Source organism: Sinocyclocheilus anshuiensis, unplaced genomic scaffold (genome assembly GCF_001515605.1).
Source record: "Sinocyclocheilus anshuiensis isolate Anshui unplaced genomic scaffold, SAMN03320099.WGS_v1.1 scaffold1200, whole genome shotgun sequence".
NCBI classification, from domain to species: domain Eukaryota; kingdom Metazoa; phylum Chordata; class Actinopteri; order Cypriniformes; family Cyprinidae; genus Sinocyclocheilus; species Sinocyclocheilus anshuiensis.
Window position 1 is genome coordinate 147,387 of NW_015542405.1, and position 8,381 is coordinate 155,767.

At 38.9% G+C, this 8,381-nt stretch overlaps 1 pseudogene; it reads right to left on the reverse strand.

Annotated features, from left to right (window-relative positions):
- The window catches only part of LOC107693010 (heterogeneous nuclear ribonucleoprotein L-like), a 50,284-nt pseudogene extending 42,375 nt beyond the window's left edge, over nt 1–7,909 (reverse strand).
- Nucleotides 7,910–8,381: the final 472 nt, after the last annotated feature.

Sequence of the window (8,381 nt, forward strand, 5' to 3'; positions counted from 1 at the left end):
GTAACATTTCCGTCACACGCTTGAGGTATTCGGCCAATCACAACGCACTGGATAGCTGGCCAATCAGAGCACACCTCGCTTTTCAGATCGATGAGCTTTGTAAAAATCGCCGCGTTTCAGAAAGGCGGGGCATAGAGGAGAAACAATAATGTACAGTATGTGGAAAATAATGTGTTTTATGAACCTTAAACCGCATAAACATATTTCATTACACCAAATACACAAAATAATGTTCTTTTTAGCAGCATCACATGACCCCTTTAAAGATATGCATTGTAATTGAAATCAATAGGCGCAACTACATAACGTGCAAAAACTAAACACTTAAATGTGTATTCTGGATGTTTTCTATCCAATAGTTTACAAAATGGTAACTGAATAGACCAAAATCTCCAGTGCATTAAACAGAATGTTTTTTCCTGTAGCATTTTGCCTTAAACTCAATGTTACAGCAGCGCATGTTATGATACGTCATTCATCAAAACCCATAATTCATCCAGAGCAGATCAACACCACACACATTCAGTCGCTCATTTGTCAGTCGGGCGAGTCAGGTGACCCTGTTTAACCGCTCGTCTCCCATCATCCCGCTGAGATCCCAGATGACTCCAGAGACGCCGCCGCCCACCCGAGACGCTCCGGCAGACAGACTGTTTGCATACACATTAAAAGAGGGCAGATTATGGATGCAAACTGATTCCAGAAGGATCTGGTATCGCTCTCACCCACGAGCCATTAAAGCGTCTCACACTCCGCTGCCACCCACCTGAGCGCGTTTGATTTCATTGTCGTGCCCCGCGTATCTCTGGCAGTAAAAGGTGATGCCTGCAGATATCCATAAACCCCACGGGACACAGGTGAGCTTCAGCTCAGGTCTGCTGGAGGTACATGTGCAATCATCGCTCAGATCAGCCAATAAAAGCCACTTAGTATTCAAATCATCAGAGCTGTTCAAGAGGAACGTTTCCTCTGAGCCCCGGGCAAAATACTGAAGCCATTATGTCTGTGTCTCTTTCTGAGCGTCTCGTCTGGACTGTGAACACACAGTTCTATCACAGAGCGTGTCAATAAATCACTGAAGGAGAAAAATAACTGCACTGTTTCCAAAGATCGTATTAAAGTCAATATGAAACGAGGTCAAATTAAGCATGTGCAATAAACTGATTCTCTGACACAATTCTAATGAAACTCTGATTCAACAACGTGTTTATGTCGCTGTTCACAGATCTGGCATTGCATAAATATTTGTAATGTTTATTAAAAAGCAGATTACTGTTTATGCATATAAATGAAAATGATCAAATATCATTCTTTGTGTTAATTTAATTAGAAAACATGCTTTTGATTATTTTTACTATGTTAACTGTGATTTTTACATGCAAAACGTTCTAAGAAGTTAAAAGGGTCCATTATAAATGATAAATTCATGATTACTTTAGATGTTGAGCGAACACTGTTATCTTGTACGCAAATTAATTCATTCAAATTCTGAACAAACTCTGATTCATTGTTGACAGATGTGGTGTTTTTTATATATTTTAAAATGTTTTAGTAAAAAGTAGATTACTGTTTATGCAAATAAATGAAAATGATGAAATACAATTCTTCTGTGTTCATTTATTAAAAAAAGACGTGCTTTTGATTATTTTTTTTACTACATTTTCACATACAATACCAGGAACATGTACTAGTAAGTTAAAATAGGTCAATTATGAATGATAAATTCATGCTTACTTTAAATGTTGAATGTGCAATTATCTCGTATGTAAATTAATTGATTAAAATTCTGAAAAAAATTTGATATGGCATTTTTCACAGATGTGATATTTTACACAGCTCTATTAAAATAATAGGGCTCAATTATGATTTCATGCTTTCTTCAGGTAAGCGAATGCTGTTATTTTGTATGCAAATTAATTAATTAAAATTCAGACAAAATTCTAGTTCAACAATGTGACTGTTGTTCACAGTTGTGATATTTTTCATATATTAAAATGTTTTAGTAAAACATACATTACTATTTAATGTCATACTGGTGCATATAAATGCAAACGATTATAATTAGGCCATGAACGAGCACTAATAAAGCAAACGGGGTCAAATGTTCATGCATTGAACACTTGTACAGTACGTCAGACCTCACAAACACTGGATGCTTAACATATTAAAAACAAACAAAAAGCATCACACGTCTGACGGCCGAGGACACATTCACATATACTTAATATGCCGTTCATTCAAAATAACTCGCTTTCATAAATTTAATAAAAGTCACAAAATCAGCAGCAGAAGAGGAACTGAGCGGGTGAATGGGTGAATCATATGAAGCGTGTCCGAAGCACTGATGCATCATGGGATCGGCTCTGAGTCAATCAGACGCACTTCAGATTGGTGGTGTTTACTCACTCGTGTGTGTGTGTGTGTGTGTGTGTGTGCGAAAGTGAGAGAGTGTGTGTGTGTGTGTGTGTGAGTGAGTGAGTGAGTGAGTGTGAGTGTGTGTGTGTGTGTGTGTGAGTGAGTGAGTGAGTGAGTGTGAGTGTGTGTGTGTGTGTGTGTGTGCGAAAGTGAGAGAGTGTGTGTGTGTGTGTGTGTGTGTATGAGTGAGTGTGTGTATGTGTGTGTGTGTGTGTGTGTGTGTGCACAGTGATCATAGGTCACTTCATTGGTCAGTCCATCTCAATACATACTATATAGCAAATCTCGCCTGCTTGATTGTTTATATCATTGCAAATGTAACTATTTTATTGTCCAGCTCTAATCTGATTTTCTATAAAGCTGCTTTGAAATTATGTCGGACTTGATCACGTGCAACAAAAATGGTAAAGTTGGTCGCTTGAGCATGTTTAAATTTCCTCACATTACAAGTAACGTGAGTTGCGTAATCAGATTACTTTTTCAAGTTACTAATAAAGCAGTGCATTACAAGAAAATATTGGAGTTACTTTTTCAAATGAGTAACGGGAGGTTCTTTGTTTCCATGTATTGACTGACAGCTCTTGTGTTGCCATGGTGAGAGATAACGTCACGTCGTTTTATGAGGTACCAATGTAAATATAGCGTTCATACGCAACATTTCAGATGTGAGACTTCTCTTCATTTGTATTTTGATGGACATTTTTATTTCTGCTTGATTCATATTCACAGCACGGGATTTACATGCATTTAGTACATGATGCCAAAAGAAAAGAAAACCATAAAGATCATAAACAGGAACAGTGCCAATGTGTTCAGATGATAAAAATAAAGACAATATGCTTAAAAACAGATGTTTACCACTGGCATGAGGTCACATTTTAGTTTAATAAAAATTCTAAAAATTAGGAAAATTAGAAGTACTTTGATATTTACCATAGTACTAAATGGTCTGTTTACCATGCACACACAATGAATTCTCTGATGTATTAAAATCTGACGGATCTCTGATTCAATGTGTTTGTGTCGTTCACCGATCTGGTACTCTGCATGAATGTTTTAGATTATTAAAAAACAGATAACTGTTCATGCATGTAAATGAAAATGATAAAATATAATTTTTTGCATTCATTTAATTAAAAAAAAAATGCATTTGATTGTTTTTATGACATAACTATGATTTCTGCATGCTAAACACGTACTAATGAGTTAAAAGGGGTTACTTATAAAATATAAATTCATGCTTTAGATGTTAGTTAACACTGTTAGCTTGTATGTAAATTAATTCATTAAAACTCTGACAAAACTCAATGTGACTTGGTCGTTCTCAGAAATTGTATTTTTCATAAATATTTTAGTAGAAAAAAGATGACTGTTTATGCATATGAATAAAAATTATTAAATATAATTCTTCCCTGTGTTCACTTAATTTAACAAAAATAATGCTTTTGATTATTTTGACTGTTGATTTTCATATGCACAATTAGACCAGGAACATGTACTAATAACTTAAAATAGGTCATTTGCGAATTATAAATTCATCCTTGCTTTACATGTGGAGCGAACACATATCCTGAATGTAAATTATTTTAATAAAATTTGATTCTGTGACTGTGTTGTTCACAGATATGCTGTTTTCCATAAACCTTTTTAAATGTTTTAATAGAAAAAGATTACTGCACTCAATCTATTTATTGTGCCGATCTATTTACAATGATTATATATTTCCTGCTGTTTACCAGCAAACCTCTTGAGAAGGATATGGTTGACACATGATGACACTTATAAGCCACAGTATAAGTGACGTGACATGTGGCCAAGTATGGTGACCCATACTTGTAATTAGTGCTCTGCATTTAACCCATCCAAAGTGCACACACACAGCAGTGAACACACACACACCGTGAACACACACCCGGAGCAGTGGGCAGCCATTTTTTGCTGCGGCGCCCGGGGAGCAGTTGGGGGTTCGGTGCCTTGCTCAAGGGCACCTCAGTCGTGGTATTGAAGGTGGAGAGAGCTCTGTACATTCCCTCCCCCCACCTACAATCCCTGCCGGTACGAGACTCGAACCCGCAACCTTTGGGTTACGGTATAGTCGTATGGTCACACTTCATGCAGTACCATGGTGATTTGTGGTGAATGCTTTCTGATCTCATCTTATTTATATCATTGAACTGAATGGCACTGTTCCTGTTTATCATCTTTCTGGCTCCCTCTCTTGATTCCTCTTTTCTTTTTCTCTTTGCAGTGTCTTGGCATGCATTAAACACGGGAGAGCGCTGTACATTCACTCCCCCCACCTACAATCCCTGCCGGTACGAGACTCGAACCCGCAACCTTTGGGTTACGGTATAGTCGTATGGTCACACTTCATGCAGTACCATGGTGATTTGTGGTGAATGCTTTCTGATCTCATCTTATTTATATCATTGAACTGAATGGCACTGTTCCTGTTTATCATCTTTCTGGCTCCCTCTCTTGATTCCTCTTTTCTTTTTCTCTTTGCAGTGTCTTGGCATGCATTAAACACGTGTCATGTCAGTCCAGCGCTATGAATATGAATATATATATGTGACGCTGGAGCACAAAAGCAGTCATAATATATTTGTAGCAATAGCCAACAATACATTGTGTGGGTCAAAATTATACATTTCTCTTTTATGCCAAAAATCTTTAGGATATTAAGTAAAGATCATGTTCCATGAAGATATTTTGTAAATGTCCTACTGTAAATATATCAAAGCTTAATTTTTGATTAGTAATATGCATTTGCTAAGAACTTCATTTGGACAACTTTAAAGATGATTTTCTCAATATTTAGATTGTTTTGCACCCTCAGATTCCAGATTTTCAAATATTGTGCTATCCTAACAAACCATACATCAATGGAAAGCTTATTAATATTCAGCTTTCAGATGATGCATAAATCTCAATTTCAAAAAATTGACCCTTATGACTGGTTTTGTGCTCCAGGGTCACATATATATCACTGAAACTGAACGGCACTGTTCCTGTTTATCATCTTTCTGGCTCCCTCTCCCTCCTCTTTTCTTTTTCTCTTTGCAGTGTTGTGGCATCATGCATTAAACGCGTGTCTTGTCAGTCCAGCGCTATGAATATGAATATATATATAGATGTTCTCTGCATGGTGAGATGATGCTGATGCTGATGCTAGTGCTCAGTATTGAGAGTGATGCGGCTCTGACCTTCCTCTCCGCGGAGCTCCAGCGCGCTCTGCTCTGCCCTTCATCCTCCTCATCGTCACCCGGGAGCCCAGCGGATGCTGAGTCTGACTCCTCGCCTTCCTCCAGCTCCTCCTCATCCTCGGCGGACACCTTCGGGCGCTTGGGCGCGCGCTCGTACTCCTCCATGATGTATCAATCTATCAATCAATCAATAATCGGAGGATAATGAAGACGATGTGAAATGTGCTGCTCTGATCTCTCATCCGGCAACAGCTCTGCGCGCTCACACCCTCGACCCTCTCTCACTGCGGCTCTGACGTCACGCCGCGTTTTGATTGGCTGCGGCGTCTGAGTGAAGGCTGGGCGGCGGCGCTGATTGGCTGAGAGCGGGGCATGCGTGAAGAACACGGGGCTGCTTTAATAGTGTGACATTAAAAATAATTACAATCACTTTGAGCTTCTTTGTGTGAACATCACTTTATAATAATGAGCATGTGAAGCGGCATTCATAAAAAATAATAATGTCCTTTTACAAAGAAATTAAGTTCAATGTGTAAAAAAATAAGTTATATTAGTTTTTCTCAGTCGCTTTGGTGCATTTCTCACATCACTATTTACATTTGCACAACAGTTAGTTCAACCTCCACAACATTTAGTCATTTGTGCACATCATAGTAGCAGTTTCTCATTCCTTCGAACAAATTGCAAATGCTTTTGGACATGCATCAATTGCTTTCATACAACTCTCTGCTGTTTTATAACATTATCATTTGCTTATGTCATGTCAGTCAAAATTAACTATACTTGTGAATGCTGAATAGTCATTCCATATAAAACTAATAGTCCTCATTTCATTGCTTGAGTCATTACATACAAAAATGTTGAACTAGTTGTCAAAATCTGTCAAGCAAATTTTACACATTTTTTAAATCTTTTTTTTTCCTGAAAATGTCTCCTAAATTGAACAATTTCTCTCAGGTGAATCTCAACTTTCACTGATGAGAAGGGGTGTGTGAAGCATTAGTTGCAACCAATGATAAGCCACTTCTCTACAATCACTGTCAGAGCTGAATCCCATAAACCCCCACTTTACAAGCATATATGAACCAAGCAGGACATAGTGTGTACCATTTCTACAATACTGTGACACAGAAATGGAAGGGCAGCCTCGTGGAAGAGGGGTGAGGGTGCGGGGAGGAAGGGGAAGGGGACAAAACAGGGGAAGAGGAAGAAGAGGCCAAGTACATAGGCGGATCCCTGATGAAATCAGGGCTACAATTGTGGATCATGTTGTCAATCACGGCCTCACAATGGCTGAGGCTGGTCGAAGGGTGCAGCCAAATGTTGGGAGAACCACTGTAAATTCAATTATTCAAACATTTCAAGATCATGTTCCATGAAGATATTTTGTAAATGTCCTACTGTAAATATATCAAAGCTTAATTTTTGATTAGTAATATGCATTTGCTAAGAACTTCATTTGGACAACTTTAAAGATGATTTTCTCAATATTTAGATTGTTTTGCACCCTCAGATTCCAGATTTTCAAATATTGTGCTATCCTAACAAACCATACATCAATGGAAAGCTTATTAATATTCAGCTTTCAGATGATGCATAAATCTCAATTTCAAAAAATTGACCCTTATGACTGGTTTTGTGCTCCAGGGTCACATATATATCACTGAAACTGAACGGCACTGTTCCTGTTTATCATCTTTCTGGCTCCCTCTCCCTCCTCTTTTCTTTTTCTCTTTGCAGTGTTGTGGCATCATGCATTAAACGCGTGTCTTGTCAGTCCAGCGCTATGAATATGAATATATATATAGATGTTCTCTGCATGGTGAGATGATGCTGATGCTGATGCTAGTGCTCAGTATTGAGAGTGATGCGGCTCTGACCTTCCTCTCCGCGGAGCTCCAGCGCGCTCTGCTCTGCCCTTCATCCTCCTCATCGTCACCCAGGAGCCCCGCGGATGCTGAGTCTGACTCCTCGCCTTCCTCCAGCTCCTCCTCATCCTCGGCGGACACCTTCGGGCGCTTGGGCGCGCGCTCGTACTCCTCCATGATGTATCAATCTATCAATCAATCAATAATCGGAGGATGATGAAGACGATGTGAAATGTGCTGCTCTGATCTCTCATCCGGCAACAGCTCTGCGCGCTCACACCCTCGACCCTCTCTCACTGCGGCTCTGACGTCACGCCGCGTTTTGATTGGCTGCGGCGTCTGAGTGAAGGCTGGGCGGCGGCGCTGATTGGCTGAGAGCGGGGCACGCGTAAAGAACAGAGTGTAACATTAAAGATAATTATCATAATCACTTTGAACTTCTTTGTGTGAGCGTCACTTTGTAATAATGTAAAGCGCTGTTCATACAAATAATAGTGTCCTTTACGAAGGAATTAAGTTCGATATGTAAAATATCAATTATGATTGGGTATTATTATGATTCAGTTAACAGTGCTCCTGCACATTGACAGAGACAAAAATATAGCTGTCTTCATTGAAAGCTCAAATAAATCTGAATATTTTAGCAGCGGGAAGATGAACTGGAGAAACTGAAATATGAGAATATGGGTCAAATATGAGGAAGTGAAATCATGTGGAACTTGACTCAGTTAAATCTGTCTAAAGACAGGATCACATTAAAACAGAGCCTCATGAACTGAACAGAGTCTGTCAGATAAAAGAGACACAACATAGAGTTATATAGAGAATAAAAAACCTGCATTAAACATGTGAGAGATAGATACTGTGGGTGGGTGGACAGATAGATAGATAG